The following is a 14,675-nucleotide window of genomic DNA, read 5'->3' as shown; positions in this document are numbered from 1 at the left end:
TGTTTTCAACAAAACTGTTGGATCCAATTTCTCAAGAGTTACTTAATAATGGAAAAAAAACGTGAAGAATATGTGTGAAAGTATTCTGACTAGCCTCGATGGCACAGTCACGGGTTCTTCTTGGCATTTATCGACTTGTCCTTACTTTACCTAAAAAACATAGCATAGGAAAGGGTGAGTATAAAAATACTCAATAAGTTATCCTATTACCAAGATCAAGCTAAGTAATCATACACGGTGAATGCTTCATGGTGAAGGGATCGAATCTTGAATAGAAACATGTGGCTTTCCTTCAATTTAATTCAAGTATTAAAACATAGAAACCTAACTAAAAGTAGATTAAGCATGTATAAATTTCAACACAAGAAGAAGAATGGTTACCTTTGAAGATCTTTCTCAAACGTCTCCAAATATTGAATTGAATGGTTACCTTTGAAGATCTTTCTCAAACTTCTCCAAATATTGAATTGATTTCACAAACCCTTCACTCACGAGGAAGACACCACCAAAAGGGCTTCCCTGTTATTCTTTTGGCAAGGAAAAATTTGTGGGAACTTTTTGAAAAAATTGGGAATTTGGGAATTCTCTGTATATTGTGAAAAATGCAGAGAAGTTAATAGAGAGAGAGATATCTTGTAGGAGAAATTTTACGTGTTACAATTAATAAAGGGAAATATGGGAGTTAGCTCTCACTCTCTCCATTCCTTCACTCCCCTGTAATACAAAAGAGTTAATTCCTTTTTACTTAATTTAAATAAATTAGAAAAATTAATTAATTAATTTAATTATATATCTCAATTAAACTTATATTTGAATCATATTTAAATGCACATCTCTCACATAACTTATAGTTTTAATATGAATCTCATTCATATTAACTTTAATCTATAGTTTTAATATGAATCTAATTCATATTAATTAATATGTGAATCATATTCAAATGCACATCTCTCACATTACCGTTTTATCCCTGTAATTGCATTTTGCTCCTTAAGTCTCATTGATCCTCTAATAAACAACTTATTTATGATCCTACCACAGACAAAATCCCTCTCGAGCCAATGAGAGGAAGGGCCCCATTGTTCAAGACTTGGAGTTAACACTTAAGGAAACATCTCTACTTTACCTTAAAGTCAGAAATGAGTGAATTCTATCTTGTATAGCTATATTCTCAACTCCCACCTTAATCTTGTCTAAAAAATGGTAGTGTGTTGTTCTGCACAGTGTTAGAAGTTTTTTACAAAAAACAAAAAAACACCCTCATTGCTCTCTCTCTAGTTTTTTTTTTTTTTTTTTTCTCAATATACAGAGAAGAAATGTCTCACCCAATTACTCCCTTTCAATTCAAAGGAAGGATTCTACAATCCAATCCTTGCTAAAGATATAGTTGGGAAGGCCATTTAGAGGTGTTCTATAATTGTACAGAGAAGAACCATATGTTAAGAATTCGATGATAACAATCTTCAAAGGCATTCTTCTATTCTTGATTTTATGCTTAACCTAACTATTTTGTTTTATAATTCTATATTTTTATCTTCCCAATTTCAAAATAAAAAAAAGCAATAAATTGTGTTTGCTACGGGATCCGATTCCTTTACTTTTTATCCACACAACTACTAATGAGACTATTCAAAGCTCAAGATTATGAAGTCAGGATTTATAGAATGCAAGTACCTAGCTGAGTCGGAATCAATCAACCACCCTGATTAGGAACAATTAGATTAGCTGACACATGGATATCCTTAGCAACAGGGGATGAATGCTATAGATAATGTCAGGATATGAGCACCCTGAAACAACTTATAACTATAGTTTATAAGCATAGGGGCAGGACCAGGAGCATTGTGTCATCCAAGAATTGCAAGGCATTTCGATAACATAATCCCACAAAAAAGCCGAGAATAACATATAGGTAATTTAATAACATAGAAGTTTGTATGCACCAGTAATTGGTTATACACAAATGTGTTGGGAATGTCCTAAACTTGCAAGTCGTAAATGTTGTTAACATATTTTATTTGTCAATAAAAATATTGTTGAGTATTTTATTCAATAAATTATTATTGATATTTCATTCTTTTATGAAAATCCAATAAACAAATCCATGGATATAACATGAATACTTTAACTTTATATGGCAACATAAAGGAGGAGTATGTAGCCAAAAATGGTCTATAAGTATATGGATGAGACCGTGTATCTCATTCTGGTGATACTATTAGATGCAGCCCATTTTGTATACTGATACAAATGATATGATCCAAAAATCATTCATGTGTAGACATGTGAGTGGGGGCATCCTAGGTAATGAGTTTGCATAAGATCGGACCTCAAAATAGTCACTTTTCTTTATAACAACAGATTATTGTTAAAACTAACTATTTCAAACTCAATGACCTAGGGTAACTCGATCTTAATCCTGAGCTAACTATGAATTCCTGTTTATTCGGATTTATCCTTTGATCTGCATAGGTGAGAGTAGTCCTTCAGCATTGCTCAATAATTCTCCCATTTGGGGGATAAGACCGGATAGATGGCTGGGCACATAGCTTTGCAATATGAAATTCACTCCTACCCGACTTAGGGTTAGCAGATAGGTTGTTCTCTTAAGCGTTGATGTCTAGTCTTCAATAACGGGGCCCCATCCTCTCATGAAAGAGAGGGTTATGGTTTATAAGTTGGACTATAAATCAATTGTTCAATGGAGGATCAGTGGGAGCTTAAGGAGCAAGATGTATTTACAAGGGTAAAACGGTAATCTTTGACCCAGTTGTAAATACGAACGACCTGTAAAGGATTAACTAACCGATTATGGTTAAAATGGACAGAAATATATCTAAAGTGAGGAGAATGCAACTATCAAGCTATAGTGGAATGTTTTGGTAGTTAACGAATAGTGAATAACTCGGTTTAAAGAGTTTAACCAATTAATTGTAAATCATTGGTGTTCATGATCTGTAGGTCCATAAGGTCCCTCTACTAGCTTGTTATTTGGATTAGTAAATTGAGTAATCTTGATGAGATTTGAAATTAGGGTCTAGAGTTTGAAATGTTCAAATTCAATTAGGGTTTCTATTAATTGTATTCCATACAATTGAAATGTTTAATTTTATCTAAATTAAACGAAATTGGAGAATCGATTAATGTATAAATTATGACTTAAATATTGATTACATGAAATTAAATTTATTGTAGTGAAATTGGTATTTTATTAATTTAATATCAGATATTAAATTAACAAGATTAATTAAAAGGTTTAATTAATTAGTTTTATCTAAAATTAATTGATTAAATTGATTTTTATAAAACTAATAAACAAATAAATAAATTTATTTTAGAAATCAATTTTGAAAATATAATTTGAAAAAGTTGGAAATCTCCACTAAATGTGCAACCATCTTATTAATCCAATTCCACTCAATCTCCATGATATTCATGAAGAAGGAGCTGACCTTCATGCAAGCTTTGAGATTGCATGATGAAAGCTTTATAAATTAGAGTGTTAGGCTGAATGATTGGTCATGTATTCAGAATTTCTAAAAAAATTCTACAGAATTTGAAACCCTCAGCAAACCCTCTTCAGTTCTATCAAAACTAGCTCAATTTAGTGTTTCCACCACACAATCCTTGCAAGAAAATAATAGAGAAGATCTTTGTGGTGATCTACTTGAAGATTGAAGCATCTTTTCATGGAGCTCAGCTGGTTTTGAAGAAGATTCATCAGAAGTATTGTGTTCAGCAAACCCTCTTGTGAAATAGTTTTTCTAAAGCATATTATAAACTCAAATTAAGTATAATTAAAGTGCTTATTGATTCTGATTTTCTCCACTGCATGTTAGTTTACTCCATCAATTGGTATCAGAGCATGATTTAAGCACTCAATTATCGTTTATTTTGAGTTTGATGGGTGTTTTTATAAGCTATATGAAATGGTGAACTGATATGGTCTTTCTGAGTTTTGGCATTAAAATCTCTTCAATTATATTGTAACTCTTGTAATTGGCTATTGTTTGATGGGCCTTAATGTATGTTTAAGTGTCTGTAATTTGTTTGGAGTCATTAGAGTTACAATTAGGATGTAATTGAAGAAATAAGTGAAGAAGGTCGAGCAACAGGAACTGGAAATTCAAACCACTGCCACATACTCGATGCTCGATGGAATACTCAATGGTACTCGAGGCGTTTACTCAATGGTATTTTTTGAAATACTCGATGTTCGATGATGCTTGATGTCATACTCGATGCTTGATGGTATGCTTGATGGTATCCATTGCTTGATGGTACTCGGTGGGTTTTGCCCGGTTTAGCCCAATTTTTAACATTGAAGGTCTGGTTTGAAAGGTTTGGGTCTAGTTCGAGCGGTCCAAAAGGTTTTTTAAGCCAGTTTTTACTGAATTTTGTAATAGTTAGACCTTTGACTGCTTGAAAATGCCAAAACTAAAACCATATCAGTTTGTTTTTATTTATTTATACAAATGATGTATGTTATAATTAAATAAATCTTGTATGTGCATAAAGTATGTTATGTAGAATTAAAATCCCACCATAGAAAGCATGTTACATATATTGAAAGTATGTTATAAAGTGTTATAATATATAGTATGCATGTATAGGGTTTCAAATGTTTTAATATAAAGGTTATATTAAATGGTGATGCCTTTGATGTATGTGGATGCTTAGCATGTCTAAAATTTTGTAAGTTGTTAGAAAATTGAATTAGACATTAAAATTCATAATAAAGATAAACAACATGCTTACTTAGGTTAACAACATGTTTTAATAGTTAAAATAGGTCGTTATCTTATAAAATTTGGTTACAAACTCAATCGGTTCATAATCCTATCTAAGGTTGGGGGTATTTATGTTGACGGTCTACGTAATACCTCCTACCTAGGGACTATGGCCGAAATGATGAGCATTGTTAATCGGTTTTATGAGCTTGCATGAGCGGTGTGAGGTTTAAAATTTGTTTAAACACCTAAACATCGTAGGTTGAAGTCCAAATATAAACGTTATACTTGAATAAAATCATATAGACTTGGGTTGTTTAAAATTAGCCGTAATAAACCTAAGTAAAGATTACCCAAACATTTAGAACACTTCAGTGGGAAATTAACAATATATTCGATATATCATTTTCAGCCCTCACGTCCTCAAGAGTTCATACCGTGAGATCCATATTCATACGAAAAGTGTTTGCATGGGTCAATAATAAGGTGAATAGGGGAAGTAGTTTATAGTAAGTAGGTGAAGAAAATGTGCCAACATATTCTACGGTCTTCTCCATTAGTTTGAACCGTGAGATTCATATGTTGCGCCTGCTGTCATTTTTATGCGGCACTAACTAGTTGTTAACCGCGACGATCCCTATGGAGGGTTGTAACATAGGATTCGAAACAACACAAGCTTAAAAAATGAATAGGGTCTTATAGTTCCATCTTGCACATTGTCAAGTTAGTAAGTTAGTATGATATTAGAGTCTCTTCCGAAGAGCTACCTAACCTTACGTACTAATGTCGTAATGCAAATGTTGTTTCACGAAAAAAGAAATTTTTGAAGGGTTCATCGTCGGGAACGAAACCCTCTGACAAAAAGAAGTCTGTCCCTTCATCATCTAAAGACAAAAGTGTATAGATGAAGAAAAAGGGAAAAGGGAATAAACAACCTACTGCAAAGAAAAATAAAGCTCCCAAAGGAAAATGTTTCCATTGTGGAGAAGATGGGCACTGGAAACGAAATTGTCCGAAGTATTTGGCTGAGAAAAAAGCGAAAAAGGCAAATCAAGGTAAATCAGATTTTCTTGTAATTGAAACATGTTTAGTGCGAAATTCTCACTTGACCTGGATATTAGATTCGAGCGTCGCTAACCATGTTTGCACTTTTCCATAGGAAACTAGTTCTTCGAATCAACTCTCAAAATACGAAATGACTTTCAAGATGGGAACATGAGATATCATTTCAGCTGAAGTAGTGAGAGATATCAAGTTGTTTTTTGGAGAATCTTTTATCTTGTTAAAAAATGTATATTATGTACCAAAGATGAAAAGAAACTTGATCTCCATGAGTATGTTGGAAAATATGTATAAAGTATCTTTTGAAGTTATTGAAGTGTTCATTTTTTCAAGAGGTGTTCATATTTGTTCTGCTAGACTTGAAAATAACTTGTATATATTAAAACCAACTAAAACAAAAGCCATTTTAAATATAGAGATGTTTAAAACAGTAGAAATTCAAAATAAAAAATGAAAAAATTCTCCTAATGCCTATATTTAACATCTCAGACTTGGTCACATAAATCTCAACAGGATTGAGAGATTAGTTAAAAACGGTCATCTAAATCAATTAGAAGGCAGTTCTTTATCTCCATGTGAATTATGTCTTGAAGGAAAAATAACTAAAAGATCTTTTTTTTTTTTTGGAAAAGGTATTCATACCAAAGAACTCCTAAAGCTTATACATCCAAACCTTTATGATCCGATGAATGTAAAAGCTCGAGGTGGATATGAATATTTCATCAATTTTGTCGATGACTGTTCAAGATATGACTATATTTACTTAATGAGTTACAAGTCAGAAGCTCTCGAAAAGTTCAGAGAATTTAAGCCGAAAGCTGAAAACTTATTAGGTAAAAGAATTAAAACACTTCAATCAGATTGAGGTGGTGAGTATATGGATTTATAATTCCAGAACTATTTAGTAGATCATGGAATTCAATCACAACTCACAGCACCTAGAACACCATAGCAAAATGGTGTTGCGGAAAGGAGAAATCGAACTTTGTTAGATATGGTTCGTTCAATGATGAGTTATGCTCAGTTACCTCAATCCTTTTGGAGGTATGTAATACAGACTGCGGTATATATTCTAAACATGGTTCCCTCAAAAAGTGTTTCAGAAATACTATATGAGTTGTAGAGAGGACGTAAAAATAGTTTACGTCACTACCAAATCTGGGAATGTCCAGCACACGTGTTGATACAGAACCCTAAGAAATTAGAACGACGTTCAAAATTATGCCTCTTTATAGGATATTCTAAGGAAACAAAAGGTGGATACTTCTATGATCCCCAAGAAGATAAAGTATTTGTATCGACAAATGCTACATTCTTGGAAGAATATCATATTAGAAATCATCAACCTTGCAGTAAACTAATATTGAAAGAAATGACTAAAGATACTACAGATAAATCAACAAAAGTTGTTGATCAAGCTGGTCCATCAACAACAGTTGTTGCCCCATCACATCCTTCTCAAGAGTTTAGAATGCCTCAACATAGTGGGAGAATTGTTAATCAACCTAAACGCTACATGGGTTTAACAGAAACTCAAGACATCATACTTGATGATGGGCTAGAGGATCCATTGACTTTTAAACAGGCAATGGAAAATGTTGATAGGGAACAATGGATAAAAGTCATGGACGTAAAAATGGAGTCAACATACTTCAATTCTGTTTGGGAACTTGTAGATCAACCATATGGGGTTAAACTTATAGGTTGTAAATGGATTTAAAAGAGAAAAAGAGACAAAACTGGTAAGGTGCAAACTTATAAAGCCAGACTCATGGTAAAAAGGTTTTACCCAAATGGAGGGAGTTAACTATGAAGAAACATTCTCTCCTATTGCCATGATAAAAACCATAAGAATACTCTTATCCATTGTCGCATATTATGAGTATGAAATATGGCAAATGGATGTTAAGACAACTTTCTTGAATGGGCATCTTGATGAAAGTATTTTTATGTCTCAACCATAAGGGTTCATTAAACAGGGTCAAGAACCAAAGGTTTGTAAGCTTAAGAGATCCATTTATGGATTGAAGCAAGCTTCTAGATCCTGGAATATAAGATTTGACACTGCGATCAAATCTTATGGCTTTAAACATAATATTGACGAACCTTGTGTATACAAGAAAATAGTCAACAAAACTGTAGCATTCTTGGTACTTTATGTTGATGATCTCTTGCTCATTGGGAATGAGACAAGTTTCCTAATTGACGTAAAGAGATGGTTAGTATCACAGTTCCAAATGAAAGATTTGAGAAATGCTCAATATGTTCATGGGATTCAAATTTTTCGAAATTGAAAGAGCATAACCCTAGCACTATCTCAGACATCTTATATTGACAAAATGTTGTTGAGATATAATATGCAAAATTTCAAAAAGGGTATGTTACCTTTTAGACATGGAATTCATTTGTCGAAGGAACAGTGTCCTAAGACACCTCGAGAAATTAAGGAAATAAAAAGAATTCCATATGCATCGACAGTTGGGAGTCTGATGTACATTATGTTGTGTACACGTCCTGATATATGCTTTGTAGTTGGAATCGTCAACAGGTTTCAATATAACCCAGGAAACAGACATTGGACAGCTGTAAAAAACATCCTCAAGTATCTCAAGAGAACGAGGGGCTATACACTTATGTATGGACCTAAGGATTTGATCCTTACATGATACACTGATTCTTATTTTCAGACTGACGTAGATTCTAGGAAATCTACTTCAAGATCAGTTTTCACTCTTAACGAAGGAGCTACAGTATGGAGAAGCATTAAACAAAATTGTATAGCTTGTTGGGGTTGATGCCTTAAATCTCTTTAGGGTTCTGTAGTTTGTAAACACCTGTATGAACAAACGATTGTGATGTAATAATATGAGATATTTTCTTCACCATTTTCTATGAAATATGATATTTTTTATTTGCATTAACCATAAACCAATAAACTAAGATCCTTGGTTATCGTTGTGACTTAAGCATTGTGGAGACATACAAGTAGATCATGCCTTAAGTGATAATCTAAATGGTCTGTAGTATATGGATAAAGGAGGGAAGCCTTATCCTGGTAACACTACAAATACAGCCCACTTTGTAGATATCACAAGTGTTGTAAAGTGCTATAGATGATTTGATCCTGATTATTCATGGGGAGACATGCGAGCGGGAGTGTCCTATACAAAGGAGTTTGTATAAGACCGGACCACAAAATGTTTAGTCTCATTATATAACGACGTTCATGACAGAGACTTTCATTTCACTAGAATGACCATAGGTAACATAACCTTAATCCTGAGTGAGTTGAGAACTCCTGCCTATGAGGACGGTCATTTGATTTGCATGGGTGCGAGTGGCCAGATTCCTGACTCAAACCTATCACTTTGGGGATTCGTCTGATTGGGGAGCTGGGAACTCAGCTACATAAAATGGAACTCACTTCTTCCCTGAAGCAGGAGTAAGTAGATAGATCACTCCTTTAAGGGCTGATTTTGGGGCTTGAACGATGTGGCGCCACACACTTTCTCATGGTCTGAGAGGTGTTCACTCATAGTAGGACTATGATGTATTATTTATTAGAGGAATCAGTGGTACTTAAGGAATTAGATGTAACTATAGGGGCAAAATAGTAAATTGGCCCAACTGTACTTACGAGCGATCTATGAAGGGTTATCATACTATTGATTAGTTATATCCAATGGACATAGAAATATATCTAAAGTGAGAAGTGTGCAGCTGTCGATCTTTAGTGGAGTGTTCGACAATTAACGGATGGTGGATTTCATGATTAAAGAGTTTAGTCAGCTATTCACGTACCGGTGGAGCTTTAAACTACAGGTCCATAAAGTCCCCTTGGTAGCTCAATGGATTCAAGTTGAGAATCGGTTTTTGGTTAGTTTGAAGTTTTCGAATTAACAAGAGGGAGTTTGATTATATATGATATAATTAAACTGGTTCAATTATATGTGATATAATTGACACGATGTATGAGATACATAAATTAGAGGAATTTGATATAAATATGATTTATATCAAGTAAAGAGGAAAGGAACTATGGTTTAAATATTACATATGATGTGATATTAAAACTATAGGTTATAAATAAAGTATGATAAGTTACTTATTGTATTTATTTATAATTAAACAATTATGAGATAATTGTGGTTGGTTATTTTCTCCATTAACCGTAAATGTGGGAGGTTATTTTCAGTTTTAAATAACTAAAGGATAAAATAAAAAGAGTTTTCATTTAACAAGAAATCGCTTCATTGTGTGCATTACTAATTGTTTAACTCACGAGAGACTACACGATAGCCTTCTAAGTGAAATACTAAATGATCGCGTAAAGCGCCTTTTACTAAACGATCGTGTAAACGATCTAGTGATTTACTAAACGATCGTGTAAACGATCTGACACTTGCTAAATGATTAAGCGTGTTTTACTAAACAATCGTGTACCTTTGAGTTTTACTAAACTATCAAGCATCTTGGTCTATGCAATAGATAGATTATTCTCACACTTGCTTGGTCGTATAATTCGGTCGATGCCTTCCTCCATCCCTCTACCAAATTCAACAAAGCCCACACCTCTTGGATTCTCTATAACACCCCGAATTTTCACTTTTTATATAATTTCTGTAATTTTGTTATTGGGGGGCATTTTTGGAATTTTGGAGTTCAAGTATAAGTACGAGAAATTAATTTTGATCTTACAAAAGTGTTCAGTTTAGAAATTAATGACAGGTTTTATTTTCACTTTTTGGAAAGAAAGGAAGTAATAAAATAAATGGGAATAAAGAAAGAAATAAAATAGAGTTTATTTTATTTCCTTTTTAGTTTTTAAGTTTTATTTTTATTATTATTATTATTATTATTATTATTATTATTATTTATATATAAAATAACATAAACCCTTCTTCTTCAACCTCACCGGTCCACCCCCCATTTTTTTTCGTGAAAACCCTAGTCGTCGAAACCAGCAGCCGGCCTTTGAGTCTGCGCCAACCATACGCACCTCCAGTCAGACGTCAGTTCCGCTATCCTAGTCGCTTTGCGAAAACGCTCTCGGTCGCTCAGTGTTTGCAGTCTGAAGCAGTCGCTCGTCGACCCTCTAGCGCCGCTTTCCGTCCAGCGTCTCTGGTCAGTCGCGTTCGTGGTGCAACCCTTTCGCCGCACCATTGTCAATTCCAATCGCGAACATCCGCTGTTCTTCGCATCGAGCACGGGTTCGAAGGCCAGCCACCTCTGTTCGACAAGCCATTGCCGCAAGTCCCAGGTCAGCTGTAGTTAGTCCGCTCGGTCGGAGTTGCATCGCGCCGACAGTTCTGTGCAGGTCCAGTCCATTTTCACAGCCGTTATTGTCTTGGTCATTGGTTTTGGATAGATTGATTGGTTGAGGTACAGTTAGTGGGTTTATTCGGGTGAGTAAATGGATGTTTGAAATTTATTTGGAAAACTCAAAGGTTGATGTAAATTGGGTGTTTTGGAATTAAGCTTAAAGATTTAAAAATCGATGTTTTTGCTTTGAATTTGAAGGATGTGTTTCTGTGATTAGGGAAATTACTTTAAGTTGCTATGGGTGTTTGGGTTATTGATTTGATTGGGTTTTCTTGAGGACTATTGAGCACTAATTAAATTTGCGACTCTAATTTATTGATACTCGTCGTATTTTGGATGTTGGTACGAGGTTTCAGATTATTGAAGTTGTTGTCCAGCCAACTAAAGGCCTAGTCGGCGAATTTTTGGTGAAAGGTTTCATTGGGCAAGGAAGAGGCTAAGCTTGCTAGTTTCTAGAGTTTCCGATTAGAGGTAAGTAATCTTACTACTGGAATTGCCTTTGTGTCGGGCGATAAATTTATGATTTATTTTTTAGGATTTTAAGACTAGTTATAAGGATACTTTTGACTATTCTGAGATTTAATGGACTGTTTAGAAAAGATACATGAGCATGTGATAATATGTCTGAAGCATTTTAATGTATGAGCATGATTTAGAATTTTATGAGTTATATTAAAAGGATGATTGAGCATGACCCTTAATGTAAGTTAAGTGGCACTCCTACTGGAATGTCTTAAAGTTAGATTAGGATTCGACATTTGCTGATTCATATAGTTATGCGAATTATTATGAGAATGTGTAGACAGTACTATATATTATGAAATCTCAAATACTTGATTGTTTACATAGCTTAGTGCATGAAAGTGATGTACTAGAGCAGATCCATTAACACTAGATTAATTACGTATGTTGAGGTTAATTAATATGACCTTGATGAGGAGATTTTAGAGAATTTATGATTAGGTGAATGTTATATGTAATAGGAAGTTAGATACCATTTTTTTTCCCTTCCAGACTATGTGACTGCATGAAAGTAATGCACGTCCAAGGACCTAGTACATGAAAGAGATGTACTAGGGCTGGTGTGTATGAAAGTGATACATACCTAGAGGGTACTGGGGTGTACGAAAGAGGTACATACTCGGTGGGTTATGTGTATACGAAAGAGGTGTATGCCTAACCATGTGTACGAAAGAGGTACACATCCCTACATTTATAAAGTGGATCTAGGGTGTACGAAAGAGGTACATACTTAGTGGATTATGTGTATACGAAAGAGGTTATACATAATTAGATGTACGAAAGAGGTACATACTTAGTAGGTTAGGTGTATACGAAAGAGGTGTATACTTAACTAGGTGTACGAAAGAGGTACACCTTTAATGGGTTATGTGTATATGAAAAAGGTGTATACGTAACTATGTGTACGAAAGAGGTACACATTAAGTGGGTTATGTATATACGAAAGAGGTGTATGCATAACCATGCATATGTAAGAGATTGTGTTTCCTTCGGGATTCACCAGAGGTTTTGGGTCCTACGGGACTTACTAGAGGTAGTGGACATATTCAATTACCTTAGGATAGAAATAAGTTTTTCATGTATATATGTATTCCATGAGGACTAGAATAGTTTATATGTTCCACTAGGGGTAGGCATCTAGAGGACATAGACACCTAGCCTGACCTCAGTAGTGGGGTTACTTACTGAGTATTTCATACTCATTCTTTCTTATGTTGATGTTTCAGGTAAGGGTAGAGATGCACCGGTGATGGCGCAGCTGAATTCGTGATCGTGCCACTGGGACTAGTTTTTACGCTTCCGCATCATGAAATTTAGAGTCCTTATTCTTCCCTTAATGTTTAGTTTTACTGTTTCAAACTTATTATTACAGATTATTTCTTTTATATATACTTTTAATAGTCTTTACAAATTACGGGTACCCTAATATTGTTTTAACAATTACATTTAATAAATGTCTTTTGAACTTCTCTTGTTTATGTAGCATTTATTTCAACATAACTGAGCGTCGTTTCAAATTCTATACATGCATTTATTTTAGTAACGGCCTAACTTAAGTCCTAGGGGTAGGGTTGTTACATTCTCACTTCGAGAATACCAAGTTTGTCGTGTGGTGATGTCTAAGGGTGTTTGTTCGTGGAAAAGACTATTTGTGATTACCAGACGATTGGGTAGGTGATCTGAAAGAGAGCAAGGGGTTACTATCCAATCTTCATGAGAGCGAGAGATTCACAGAAGAAAAGTTCTTCAAATGTATGTCTCTCGTTCTTTTTGTTTTTAAATTACTAAAGCAGGTATGTCTCTTGTTCCTTTTGTTTTTAAATTACTAAAACATGTTGTAATTTGTTCTAAGATGCATAACTATTCTGTATGTTTCTGAATACGTTTAATTCCTTTTACAATGGACTTGGAAAGATCTTACTTTCGCTCACTGGTTCTCTTTGATAAGAGCTCCTTCATAGCCAACTCCATGAATGGAAGCAAAATACGTAACTGCATGCGAAGCAGTAAAGAAGCAGTGTGGCTGCGCAAGTTCCTGACAGATTTGGAAATGGTTCCAAATATTCACCTATCCATTACTCTGTATTATGACAATAGTGATGCAGTTGCTAATTCCAAAGAACCAAGAAGTCACAAACATGGAAAACACATCGAAATAAAGTATCATCTCATCAAAGAGATCGTACACCGAAGAGACGTGATAGTCACGCAGATAACCTCAGAAGACAACCTTGCTGATCCTTTTACAAAGGCCTTCTCGGCTAAAGTGTTTAAGGGCCACCTGGTTGGACTAGGACTACAAGCATTATAATCTAGGGCAAGTGGGAGAATGTCAAAGAGTATTTTAGATGCCCTAGTTTATTGTATTTTCTCTCTTTATTTCTCAACATTGTCAACATTATATATTTATATGTTTGTCTCATTGGAGTATTAGTCCAAGTGGGAGATTGTTTGGAATGTCCTAAACCCACAATTCATAAATATTGTAAACAAATCCATGACTATAACATGAACACTTTAACTTTATGTGGTGAAATCTCAAAAAAAGTTGGAGAAAGTGGAAAATTTTGGAGAATTCTCTAATTTCATATTTTTCTTGTATTTTATTTATTTTATTCATTTATATATTATATTTTATTTATTTTTCATTGATATCTGTGTTCTCGTAGTGCTTCTCAAGTTCACAACACTTTATTAGCACGAGCTCCTATCATTTCTCTAGCTGAAGGTAGGTCCTAAAAGTAGGTCAATTTTTTTCTGTGTATTATAATTAATAAATTTAATGTTATTTTGTATATTTAATATCTATTAAATTTCTAATATAAATACAATGTTTTGTGATAGCGTTCCCATGACAAACCTTACGAAATTAGAATTCACAACCCTTGACATTAATGGCAATAATTATTTGTCATGGGTTTTCGATGCCGAAACACCTAAATGTTATGAACTTAGGGGAAACAATTAAAGAAGAAAATACAATATCCAGTTAAGACAAAACAAAAACTATGATTTTCTTTTGTCATCATCTCCATAGGG

The 14,675-nt window shown here is 34.1% G+C and overlaps 1 long non-coding RNA gene across 2 annotated transcripts; it reads left to right on the top strand.

The window, feature by feature from the left end:
* The first annotated feature begins 10,718 nt into the window (after positions 1–10,718).
* Positions 10,719–12,925, top strand: LOC120081855. 2 transcript variants are annotated; one of them, XR_005482967.1, is made up of 3 exons: positions 10,719–11,109; positions 11,471–11,585; positions 12,863–12,925. It is a non-coding gene; the product is annotated as an uncharacterized LOC120081855 (long non-coding RNA). The 2 variants fall into 2 exon arrangements; XR_005482966.1 differs by having other exon boundaries at positions 10,719–11,197.
* The last annotated feature ends 1,750 nt before the right edge of the window (positions 12,926–14,675 follow it).

This window comes from Benincasa hispida, chromosome 7, assembly GCF_009727055.1.
Source record: "Benincasa hispida cultivar B227 chromosome 7, ASM972705v1, whole genome shotgun sequence".
Taxonomy (NCBI): Eukaryota; Viridiplantae; Streptophyta; class Magnoliopsida; order Cucurbitales; family Cucurbitaceae; genus Benincasa; species Benincasa hispida.
Note: the sequence above shows the minus strand (reverse complement) of the source record. Positions and strands in the feature narration are given on the sequence as shown.